Source organism: Wyeomyia smithii, chromosome 3, assembly GCF_029784165.1.
Source record: "Wyeomyia smithii strain HCP4-BCI-WySm-NY-G18 chromosome 3, ASM2978416v1, whole genome shotgun sequence".
In the NCBI taxonomy this organism is placed as follows: Eukaryota; Metazoa; Arthropoda; class Insecta; order Diptera; family Culicidae; genus Wyeomyia; species Wyeomyia smithii.
In genome coordinates, this window is record NC_073696.1 from 188,635,466 (window position 1) to 188,647,710 (window position 12,245).

The 12,245-nt window shown below is 40.2% G+C and overlaps 1 protein-coding gene across 2 annotated transcripts in view; it reads left to right on the plus strand.

Annotated features, from left to right (window-relative positions):
* The first annotated feature begins 1,976 nt into the window (after window positions 1–1,976).
* Window positions 1,977–12,245, plus strand: part of LOC129726852 (acetylcholinesterase) — a 92,709-nt gene continuing 82,440 nt past the window's right edge. The window contains exon 1 of one of the 2 annotated variants that reach the window (XM_055684008.1): window positions 1,977–3,714. The gene's annotated coding sequence lies outside the window, so the exon portion shown is untranslated. The remainder of the gene's footprint in view (window positions 3,715–12,245) is intronic. The other variant, XM_055684007.1, reaches the window with a different exon arrangement.

Sequence of the window (12,245 nt, forward strand, 5' to 3'; positions counted from 1 at the left end):
AACGGTCTTCTTCAGCATGTCAGCGTAGGAACGCTTTGACCGCTCTTTGAGAGACCGTTTTATTTTATCCCTGCGCTGCATGTACACCGCACATGTCGAGAGCTCATGCAGATTTTCTCCGCAGTGAATACACTTTACAGCGCTAACACTGCAAGAGTCTTCCGCATGAGTCTCCCCACACTTGCCACAACGTGCCTCATTGCAGCAGTAGGCGGCTGTATGGCTTAACTGCTTGCAATGAGTGCAGTTCATGACGCGGGGAACGTATAGCCTCACAGGGGGAGGAACCCGGTGGATCGAGATGTGGCTTGGTAGTGCAGACCCGGCGAACGTAACTCGAAACGAGTCTGACGGAGTGTAAACTTTTTTGTCACCGACCATCGATACCGACCGCAATTGCTTGCAGTCGAGCACCTTCACATCGGGACATGTGTTGTTTTTAAAGCACCCTTTAGCACTTTTCAATATACACTCGACGGACAGACTCGAATCGGTCACGACACCGTCGATCTCCACATCTCTAGCGGGTACATAGACACGGTATTCCCGTATAAAAAGCTCGGAGCAAGCAATATCGTTGGCCTCTTTAAGGTCATTGACCACGACACGGAGCTTGTTCGGCCTGATTTTTAAAATTCCAGTCACAGCTTTAAAGTGTGACGTCAGGTCTTTCGAAATCTGTAGAATGTTTAAAGATTTCGATTTCGGCCCCGCTTTAGGCCTGAGGTAAACTGCCACCGGAAGAGTCGATCCATCTGGATACAATCTGACACGTGGAGGAGCTGAGGAATTAATATTAGGAGGGGGTGCAGGAGGGACAGGGTCGAGGGGATTCGAGGATGGAGGTGCGGGAGGTGGGGGGTCTACATCCATCGCGCTAAACCTAGCGCGCCGATGGGACAGACAAGAAGCACGTACCTTCCTTTCTTTTTCTCCTTCGTGTTGGAGTGCACTGCACTCACCACCAAATCGTTCGACAGCAGGCAGCTACAAAGCGACACAGTAACACAAAGGCGCTTGACCTTGCGATACAGCAATCTAGACAAAAGACACCGGTCAAATAATGCCACCACTTGCACACACGTATTGAAATTTATCGGAGCGATTTCGAAGCACAACCGATGCTGATGCGTGTTCGGCACAGAATGTTCATTGTAATTGAGGAGTACCGAAATTCGCAAAATATTTAAAAAAAAACGTTAATTCGTTGAAATTTTGTACTGAGTTGTGGGCATTTCTAATTTTTATCACAATGATAAAAAATTATCTATAGAAGACAAAAGCGGAACTTTCCCACAACTGGTTGTGTGCAAGGTAACCCATAAAGCTCAAAAGCTGTAAGCACGCCATATTAGAACACTAGCTTGCGAGAAAAGCTCGAACAGATGTGATTGGGCCCACGTGCATGCATCTAGATTCTCTTGTTGCTTCCGATGGAAGCTCGTAAGATAAACTTTTCTCCTTGCGACGATGACGTCATTGACGTCCCATCCGATCCGATTTTCCCCTCAGTTTTATTGGCACGTTGCGTTGTTTTCAGCCCCAGTACAAGTCACCGATATGGGGGGCCAGTACATACATACCGATGCAGAGCGCGATTGCCTTCCAGCTCTCGTTTCTCAGTTTTGCGGAATCCTCGCATATCCTTTTATCTGTGTGTATTGGTAAACATACGGTCTAGCGATGGGACGGATAGAGCTCCAATATGCAGCACAACAACAGTATTAAAAACAATAAAATCATGCGCCAATTCCACTCTCGCGGAAAAAATTTACGACGTATTTGGTCCTTCCACACTGCTGGCACTTTTCCCACTCCAATCGGCTAAAACATATCGGCTACAAACCAACTCTTGACAGCTCGGGCTAAGTTCAGGAGCAGGAACAACCGACGAATAAAGGTAACGGAAAAATATTAAGTCGTTTCCCACGAGTGTACGAGAGTGTGTTAGTGAGCATTGAGAAGTAAATATAATCGTTCAATGCGACTATTTTTTTCTCGATGAAAATTCCATCTCAGTTCCGAGCTTTTGGTCTGTGCGAGCTGCTGGTAGTATGAGCCTGAAACTTTTTCGAATCGCACGTCGGTGCCACAATGAGTTGTCTCGAATGTTAATCCTGTACCGTTAGGTGATGAAATTAAAAACTTTTTCGCTCGTGTGTGACGACCAGTAACCTGACAGAGTGGATTGCTGTTGAACGAAAGTTTTCCGAATCTTTTGGAAGCACTTGTGTGAAATTTGCACTCTGTCCCAGAATCCGCTTAGAGCAATATTGCTGCGGGGAAAAGCGATATCCTTGAAAAGGATAATGTGAGTGAAATCGTTGCTAGCAAGTTGGAGATTTTCTTGCGGCTCAGCCTGTGTGCAAATTGCGTTACTCTTCCTGCTGACATAAGTTGAAAATGCGGTAGTTCATCAGTGTTGCATAAAAAAAAAATATCGAAAAGGCAAAACGATCAAACAGTAAGTATCGTAAAAATACAACAACCGTAACAAGCATACAGCATCATACAGTATTGAAGCACTGCGGGAAAATCAATGGTGGAACAGACGAAAATTTGATATTTTTGACTTTCAAAATAGCATATATAGGATACAAAAGTTAGAGATAAGAGAAGAAAACACGAGAGAAAAAAAGAGTGAGTATCGGAAGGCTGCACAGTCAAACGCGAAGGATATCGACAGACAACACCAACAAAACCGAAGAACGGAAACTGAATTTTGGTTACGATTGCGGCGTGTGCGAGCAGCCGTAGGAAAAGTTAGGGAGAGGAAAAATCAGAAACTCAAATAAAATTTACCGATAACTTCGTTGGTAAAAGATACTTGGACGGGGGAGCCTGCTTTTGGTTTTCTGCCACCCACCGGGGCTTCACATATAGGAATTGTCGGCAAGGAAGTAGGATAGGGCAAAACAGTGTCAATGGCAGTACGAAATTGTTATCAGTATCCACGAGATAAAGGTCTGAGTACTATTTAAAGAAGAACAAAAAAAACGTTATTGTAGATTATTTGATATCAGCTTCGCATTGTTGTGTGCTCTCTTGCTATCTATAGCGACCTCTCGCAATTACTCCCAGACTCTCGCGGATAAAACCGCTGAAGAACTATTCTGGGAACGGAGACTTAGATGCCGGAGATCTCCCAGCTACCGTGCTATCATCCTTTTTCAAGTCCCTTTCGACAGTCAGTGTGCAAGTGGAAGGTTGTGAAAGCCAAGTGTAGTGACTCTGTCCAACATCAGTTCACTTCTGTGGATTGTGCAAGCAAATAGAACCATACACAGCAGAAACTAACATATTCTCAACCTTTGACATCGGTATCAGTAACTCATTTTCCATCTGCACAAAAGACGAGTGGTCGTTTAGAAGATTACACCAACGAATTAATTCAGAGCAAACCGTAGAAGTACCGTCTGTCAACCGAAATAAGTCGAATATTTTCCACCCGACCGGAACGACCTCGTGTCGAGTGCGGAAAATATATACCCCATCCGGTGAGTGAACACACACACATACACACAGCAAGAGCTACCCCATCAGAGTATCTTGGCTTCTCCTCGGAAGCAAAGTGGATGTGCAGTGGCAATTAGCGAATTAAAACAAAAGAAGTTGAAAACAGTTTCGAGTGAAGCACGCAGCAGTAGAGCATCACTTGAGAAATTGGTGCCATCGTCGTTAAATGCTCTCTACGGTCTTATAGCTTTGTTTGTGGTGAGTGATGATGCTTCTTTGTCATTTGGCCTTTTGTTACCGGATCTAAATAGTAAATAGCTAAACCTAATGACGCCTAATGAGTTTCAGAACGTTGCCTTTTCATCAATATTCTGGATAGTATCCAATAAACTAACGAATGCTCTGTTATGTGGATTTTACTAACGATCATGCATTAAATTGATAGTCGCGCACTGAATATGAATAGAGCTGTATTATCGATCCAACTGTTCTACTTTTTTCAACTAATAGTATTAGACAATATCTGGAAATTAGAACTTTGCGTGTTAAAGTGACTGATTTCCACGGCACATTTATTAAATCATTGCAACCGGCGCTGTCCTGCCCATCAATTAACATACCCAACATGAAGATAAATTAACTTAGATAATCAAAAATAAGTTGTTTTTTAGTGGTTTATTAGCATCAGAAATTACCTTATCGGCATGAAAGACACGAAATAGCTACTAGGCTTAACATTGTTTATTTGAAATCTCGGCATTGATGTGACGTTGCATAAGCCTCTCCTTATTTGGCAGTTTTCCATCTTCCGTTCTGATTCTCCGGCTTTTCGATGATGTAGTACATATAGCAATCGCGGTGGGAAGCACTAGGAACAAATAATGCATTCGATAAAAATGGAATTCATGCACGTTGCATATTTGAAAATAAGGTTTTTGATTAGTCCATTTCGAAGGCATTTCATATATCGATTAGTTATTAAGCGAAAAGCTTATCATCAGGATCAGCATTGCATAAGTCTTTTCTTATTTGGCAGTTCTCCATCCACAATGTTTCGAGATTGCATGCATTTGCATGTTATACACTGTAGCAATCGTAGTGGAAACCAATACGAACAAATGATGCGTTTATGCATGCCATTTGGTTCATAGTAATAAATATGGAATTCATACATATTTAGTAGCTGAGAGAGTCAATCGATACTGCGTCAAAGTACAGTATCGCAAGTCAAATTATCTAAAGTTCTTTATTATAATATGTATTGGTTGATTATTACTGGTTCAATTTGTAATTACCAACAGCAGTTTCTGGATATGCATTTAAATAACAGATTATATTCCTTCAGTAGGTATGACATATTACCGTCATAATGTAACTGTATTATATTGAATTTCGTCTCAGCTTTATTCCAATCGACAAACTCTCCGTTCAATATTTTATTTCGAATAAATTTGGCAACCAGACAGAAGTGGTTCAATTTCGATTGACTTTGGTATACACTAAAATGTAACCGTAAACCTCAAAAAATTTATAACTTTTCATTGGGAATATTTTGATAACATCATCAATTTAAATTGCAGAATTGTGCTAATATTACTCAGCTTGCCAAATTTGACTCATAATCGGGCGTTCCAACTGCCGACAATTACTTGCCCCACGCAATACACTAGTTTCAACAATGAAATCGATGAATAACTACTTTAAAGCTATAAACCGAATGGAGTAATTCACTATATGGGCTGCTAGCGCAAAAAACTTTCACCATAATTAAATATTTTACAGAAACTAAAATCTAAAAATAGTTTGATAGTAGAATAAATTTGATGGATAGAGTTTGGTTTTATTACGTTAAAATCGTTTCGAATCTGCAGTTGAAAAACGATCCAAAAAACTAAACTGCATTCCATTTCGGTCGCGTGCTACGCGAAGCAGAAAAAGGGTAGTTATGGTGTAGCTGCACCGCAAAAACGCACGATGAAAATTACGATAACATGTTTATCATTATAACACAATATTTAACGACACAACTTAAAATCCTTTGAAAAGGTTACCAAAAACAGTCAAAGCATTGTGAGTTTTTTTTCTTTAATTTAATTTAAATTGGGCACGTTTCCCAAAGAAAAAGCTCAAATGACTTGCACACAAAGTTGTAATTGGGAAAGTAAAAAAATGATTGATTTATGGCAGTTGCTGTCAAGCATTGAACAATCAATTTAGACTCATTACTAATAGTTTTAAGGATATAATTCCCGTCAGGCTAAGGACAGCTCAATTTGTGTCTTTATTCGAACGCAGAAAATAAAAGAGTTTTATTGAATATGACCCAAAATTAATCTGTTTTTCAATATGCATCCATTATGGACTAAATATGGCATTTGTTTTGAACATTATATCAGAATTTCATTACTTTACATTACTTTACGATTATAACACTTCCTTCTTTCCTTCCTTAAACGACCGAACAGACGTAGCCGGCGGCGTTATCGATCTATACAAAGTGGAAGCTACTGAATTGTTGCACATTGAAGATTGTGAATTGATCCTGAATAAGCCATCTTACACGCAAAAGTAATAGTGTGCGTAACCACGGATCAGCTTTTATAGAGCATTTAATGATCTATCTTGGAACCAGTACAACGCATGTGCGTTGGGCATAACGCATTTGATTCTCTAGCGTATTTTGAATGTATTTTACAGCTCCGAACTACTTCGCTTACAACGATTTCATCGGTGTTAGTATCTTCATAATGATTTATAGTGGTATTGGTCATGGGCGCAACTACGTGTTTAGCTCCCCCCTAGAATTTCCCAGAGAATGATTGTAATTAATATATATACATTCCATACTACTTATCAGAGCATCAAAATCAACACAAATTGAGATGTCGTCATTCATTGGCTAAGAACTAGTTCTGCACCCAGGATCGATTCTCAACCTCTGCTCTCTTACTCACTTTACCAGTCAGACGAGAGCTGTAGTAACTCGTGCTGTATCAAGAAGTCGCCAGTTTACTCGGTTTTGGGCTGTGTTTCACCAGTTCCCCAGACGTCTCATCACTAGCAAGTCTCTTTCGATGTGGTCGAGCCATCATGCACGCTGCGCCCCTTAATTTCTTGTGCCGGTAGGGTTGCTGAAAAGAAGTGATTTCACATGGTTGTCGTCTGGCATTCTTAAGATGTGACCGGCCCACCGCAACCTATTGTCTTTCGCCAGGTGTGCAATGGGGTTCATTCACCTTCTGTTCGAAAATATCAAAAGGACGCGCAGACAAGCTGCTCTCTAGGAGAACAACTACCCCACCGGTTTACCGGTTTTTCCTTGGTTGCTCGTATCACAGTTGGTATCACGTGGAGGTAGAAATAGGGCAATATGCCTTGAACCACACTGGGGTCTATTTTCTTCTAACTAGTACGGGTGAACTGTTAAAAAGCACTGCCCAGCCGTTTACCAAATCTAGCTCTCCTCAATATCGAATCATTGTTGCTGAAAGAGCTGGGCGTTGACGATGTGTTCAAGATATTCAGTACATCTTCGGAGATTCTAACCCGAAGTATTTTTTTTCTGCTTTTACGATACTATTTTAAGCGTTATTAAATAAGCATATTCAAACTCTTTTTTCTCTTTTTTAAGTGACATACATGAAAACTAGCCCCCCCTAGAAATTGTCATTAGTTGCGCCCATGGTATTGGTTACATTTTTCAGGAGCCTGCTCTAGTTGATACAGTGTATACAGCATTGGTTGCTGATAATTTAGGTACTTTTAAGTTTATATAAATATACCCTGATCGATTCATTTTCATGAACCAGATCATTCAAAAACAACATTGAAGCAATAATAATAAGAGAAGACATTAGATATGTTTATTTGTTTGTCGACTGTAGCGGTGATTTCTGTAGATTTATAGGCTTACTGTTCATGTTGGTACCGTTGCAGATCAATTAAGCAAAAACATGTATAAACATCACGTAGAGAAAAATGAATAATCATCAGTTAAGACATTTAATTATCGCCTTACTTACTGAAAGTTTAAGACCAAGAAAAAGACGAAGCAATGGCAAAAAAACACTAATTAATATGTTTACATATATTCTGCAAGTAAGAATTTTTCCATCCAACATTCTTAGTTTGCTCGATAAAGATTTATCGGCTTGAAATACAGAGAAACAGATTTTGTCAAAAAAAAAACAGGTATAAATGTGGCAACCCTGCTTACACCACAGCTGCGCGGGAGAAGAGTGGTGAATTACTCTAGAGAGAATGCATAGCAGAAGGCCGCGCGGAGTACACTGCTGAGATCAATTCGATATAATTCGAAGAGCAAACATGCGTGATGTACGGCTGGATATTTTTTCAGTTTCGAGATGCATAGTAAACACCATTGTCTACTTTCCTACCTGGGTATATGTTTCTCTCACAAAGCACGATCTGCAGCGATCTCTGTTGTGTTTGAGCATATTGTCCTTTCGATCACACCAGTTTGCTGCTCTCTTCAAGCAAGTGCGTCGCTTTGCTCAGTAGTGTGAGGCTCTGGTTGTAGTGGACGTGAATAACGGCGCAGGACGATTTGCCTTGCCGTGTAGTAATGATATACATTTGGATTTGAATCATTTCTATGTATTCCTTGTGCAGCTGATGCGTTATGCTTTCCACACATATTTTGTGCGTTAATAACACAGAAAATTTGTCAACTGAAAGGACACAGTGGTTGCGCAAGACTTGAACTTTTGCGTGTACGGTTATTCATTGTGCAACTTAACTAGTTAGATCCATCACGGAGGATCTACTCCGAATTGTGCGGTCGTTGAAGCTTAAGCTCTAAAGCTAAAAAAACGAAAAAACGTCCAAATTGAGAAGAGCTTAGGAATTTGTGACTCCTATATTAATATTCAATCACGTATTTTGGCAGAATTTTAAAGACGATTTGCTTACGGCTGTACATCTAACCACGGCAACGAGAATCGTTTCGCGACGCTATCCGCGTTTACTATGTCACCGGTAATTCATTTGTCATTTGCAGTAGTCAGTCTATACACCAGAGAGACGCCGAGACACTCACCGTTAAGACAACTGCCAACATGAAAACGGGCGAGCTGTATAATTTTGCATTGCCGTTATCCGTTTCGATGTTGACAGTTGCCTTAACGGTGAGTGCCTTGGCGATTCTCTAACATACAGGTTTCTTAATTTGCTGATAAACCCCTGACGCGATGTGCCACCCACGCGCTTTTGTACGACGGCCTTTCTTTTGAAAATCCAAGTAGGTAACATAAAACAGCTCCTATTCTACAGGGTCCAGCAGAAAAAATGCGAAAATTTATGGTGTTTCTTTCGAATATTATTAAAAGTACTTTCGGTAACAATATCAACATTTTCGAATTCAAATATCTGTATAAGGTCTTATCCAACAAATTTACTCGTCGTGTCCTCCATTTTTAACAACGACATCCTCGAGACGACGCCGGTAGCTAGAACATGCCTTTCAAACGTAGTTCGCCGGCATTGACCGTTATGTGCGCGCTATGTTAGACTTAAGGCTGTTCGGACTAGGGTGAGATATTTTGCAGGCTGTTGCTTCAGCATACGCCCAAATCGAACAATCCAACGGGTTGCATATTCAGGTTATTCAACGGGTCCGGGCTGCTAGAAATATTTCGGCCAAAACTTCCAATTTTCCACCAGCCAGTGTTGGGTCGGATTAGACGTATGACATGGCGCTCTATCTTGTTGTAGCACAACTCATCATCAGAGAAGTTGGCCTTCACCCAGGGTAGCACTCGGTTCTTCAAAATACTAATATACACTTCGGTATTGATTCCAACACCAGTATTTATAAAACAGGCGGAATTTTCAAACCGTTGGACGCTACTTTACTTTCTCAGAAACATCCTCAACATTCTCCGGTAAAATGAAGTTTCCTTATAGAACGTACCGGGTTGCATGCAATCTTTGCACGGACTTATTTGATCACAATTTCCGTACCTGCAAACCGTGAAAGTCCACTTCCCGACTTTCGCTGCTGGCTATATTGTGGAGACTTTTCGATGAGATAAACGGTGGCCAAATGACATCCAACGACCTCGGCAATCTCTTTCGACATCTTCTGGGCGAACAGTAAACTCATAATCACTTCTTTGATGTACAGTTTTACTTATTTGCAATTAACCGATTTCGATGTTCTATTGCAGCACTTAAAAGTAAATATAAACAAATACACTATCAAACAAAACCGGCCATTAGATACACAAACTAACACAATACTAACGTTCAAACATTTTTGCATTTTTTCTGCCGCATACTGAACGTTTATGAATCCACTTTTTACACGGATTGTAATTATTATTGTCACGCGGAATCCGCACGCAAAAGTTGAATGGTGCGAAACCAGTACAAAATTGTGCGTTTTCAGCGCAAAAGTTGATGTAATTTGGAACCAGTACAATGATTGCGTGTTGGGCATTACGCAATCACTGCTCTAGCGTTTTTTCAATGTATTTGGCAGCTCCAAACTACTACACTTAAACAGTTTCAACTGGTATCAAGCAGCATTGCAAAGCGAGCGAGAAGCAAAACCTTTCTCCTCCTTTCTGCTTGAGAACGAGACATATGCTACGCTTCTCAAGTCTTTTGCACACACGCTTTCGAGATACTCTTTCTTCTTCATGCATTCCCCGCAGCAAGCACGCACCCCCAGTATGAGTGACACTAACAACACTAGTATCAAGTATGTACAGCACGGGTATCTTGCTCATTTCGTAAAGCGACGAGACACGAGACCTTGCGCGTCGCAATACGAACCGAAAGAAAAGCGAAAGAGCAACCAGCAAATTGTATATGACGTGTCTAGTCTTGTCGCACCCGCACGTACATGGGAATTCTACGAGCGAGAGAGAAATTTCTCTCGTCGCTTGAGAAAAAAGCTGCACAGGATGATAAATAATAATAATTCACAATTTACAAGTGTTGCCATAAGAAATCAGCAACGCTTTTGTGGCTTTGCGGAATGGAGGGTTTTCGGTGAAGCTACCGTTGATTACAAAATGTTGTGAACAGAATTTTGTTTCGTTATTTTTTGCAAATCATTCAATGGTACTTTCAAATGACCAAATCCATCGAGATAAATGGATCGAGCATTATAGCTATATAAATCTAGTGAGTTCACAAGTTGTTGTTCGCTGCTTGCACTGCTCCATGAGTAGCAGTCACTAATACACTCGATGTGAGAAATATAGTGTCGATATATGATACATATTCTGATTTCAATCTGTGTCAATGTATTCGCAGTACAACTGTGGCGTTATCCTTTTCACACATTTATTGTGCGATTTTAGTGCAAAATTTGTGCGAATCGGGAAGACACAATGCTTGTACAAGACTTGAATTTTTGCGTGCGGAATTCGACTTTTTTTTGCACGCGGATTCTTGACTTTACGTGGTTTTTTACGGGGATTGCCCAAACAATTCTGCATGTTTTAATGGTGCGTTAGCATGTTTTCAATGGTTTTTCATTTTTAAATCGTTTATTCAGAGTGTCCGATAAGTTCACCTAATCCAATATATTGAATATTCACTAATTTGACCTAACTTTTTTTCCTGATGTTCATCTCGATTCGAAACTGGAATCGTTCTTTTTTCGAAAACATATAGCAGAAATGATTAAAAAGCTTTTCTGCCGTAATCTCGCAGACTGACGTATGTGATAGCGAGTAAAATTTTCAGTACGAAGCTTTTTCCAAAAACCTTTGTGTAATAAGTGTTAGGACGAATTTCAACTATCTGATCTGTGCATAATCTTATAATATAATCACAAAACATCGCCGAATGTATGATGACCGATTTACGTACATCCATCGTAGTATGCGAAAAGCCGCTCAACAATTCAAACAGTCGCGATCCGAGAATACGCTTTTAGCTCCTGTTCATTTCAAGCTGTTTTCCGGAAAAATTGTCTCAAATATATATTTTATTTGTACGGAAGCCTTATCTTGCGGAGAAGGGAGAGGTGTCGTACCACCATAGAAAAATTTCCTGCTCAGAAAAACTTCTACATGCCAAGTTTGGTTCCACACGCTGTGTCAGAATCGGAATATTATGCAAATTCAATGCACCTCGGATTTTTCTTCACCAAAAGTTAGTTTAGGGTCTAAGCTTCGAAATGCAAGTAATTTTAAAATATTCTATCGGGGAAAACTTTAATAAAATGAGTTTAAAATTTTTTCAATGTTTCGATCATGTATGCCCATGTATGGATACGATAGGTACTAGGGTGGGGAATTGTTGTATGGAAAAAACGAAACTTGATAGTAGAAGGCCAGAACCAAGTTTTTTTTGTTCTTTTTGAGGCCCCTAACAATCCTAAATTTATCGGAAGTCGATTGATTTTGTCTCCGCTTGGCGCATTGCATTTCAAATTTATATGAAGATTTGTATGGGAAAATCAACTTTTTTGCATTTCCCATTCTAAAGAGCTCAAAATGGCTCAAACCAAAGGTTTTATGACTTCAAATTGTAGGTTTTTTGATGCCTAATAACTTGGCCGAAGAGACTAGAGAGCTAGGGTGCCCCAAAAAAATACTAGAGCTGTTCAAAGTTGAGTATGTCGAAATTTATGTTGCAAATCATTTTTTCTGCCAACACTGCCAGTGTACCGGCGTCAGTCAGATTTCCATCAGAAGTTCCCTCAGAAACACGTTGTAGTTTCTACTTACGCCTAGAATGTTGACCTAAATTTGTTTGCTTGAGCCAGCTGAGTGTATAAACTCGTTACGACAGGTTACTTCTGATGGGAA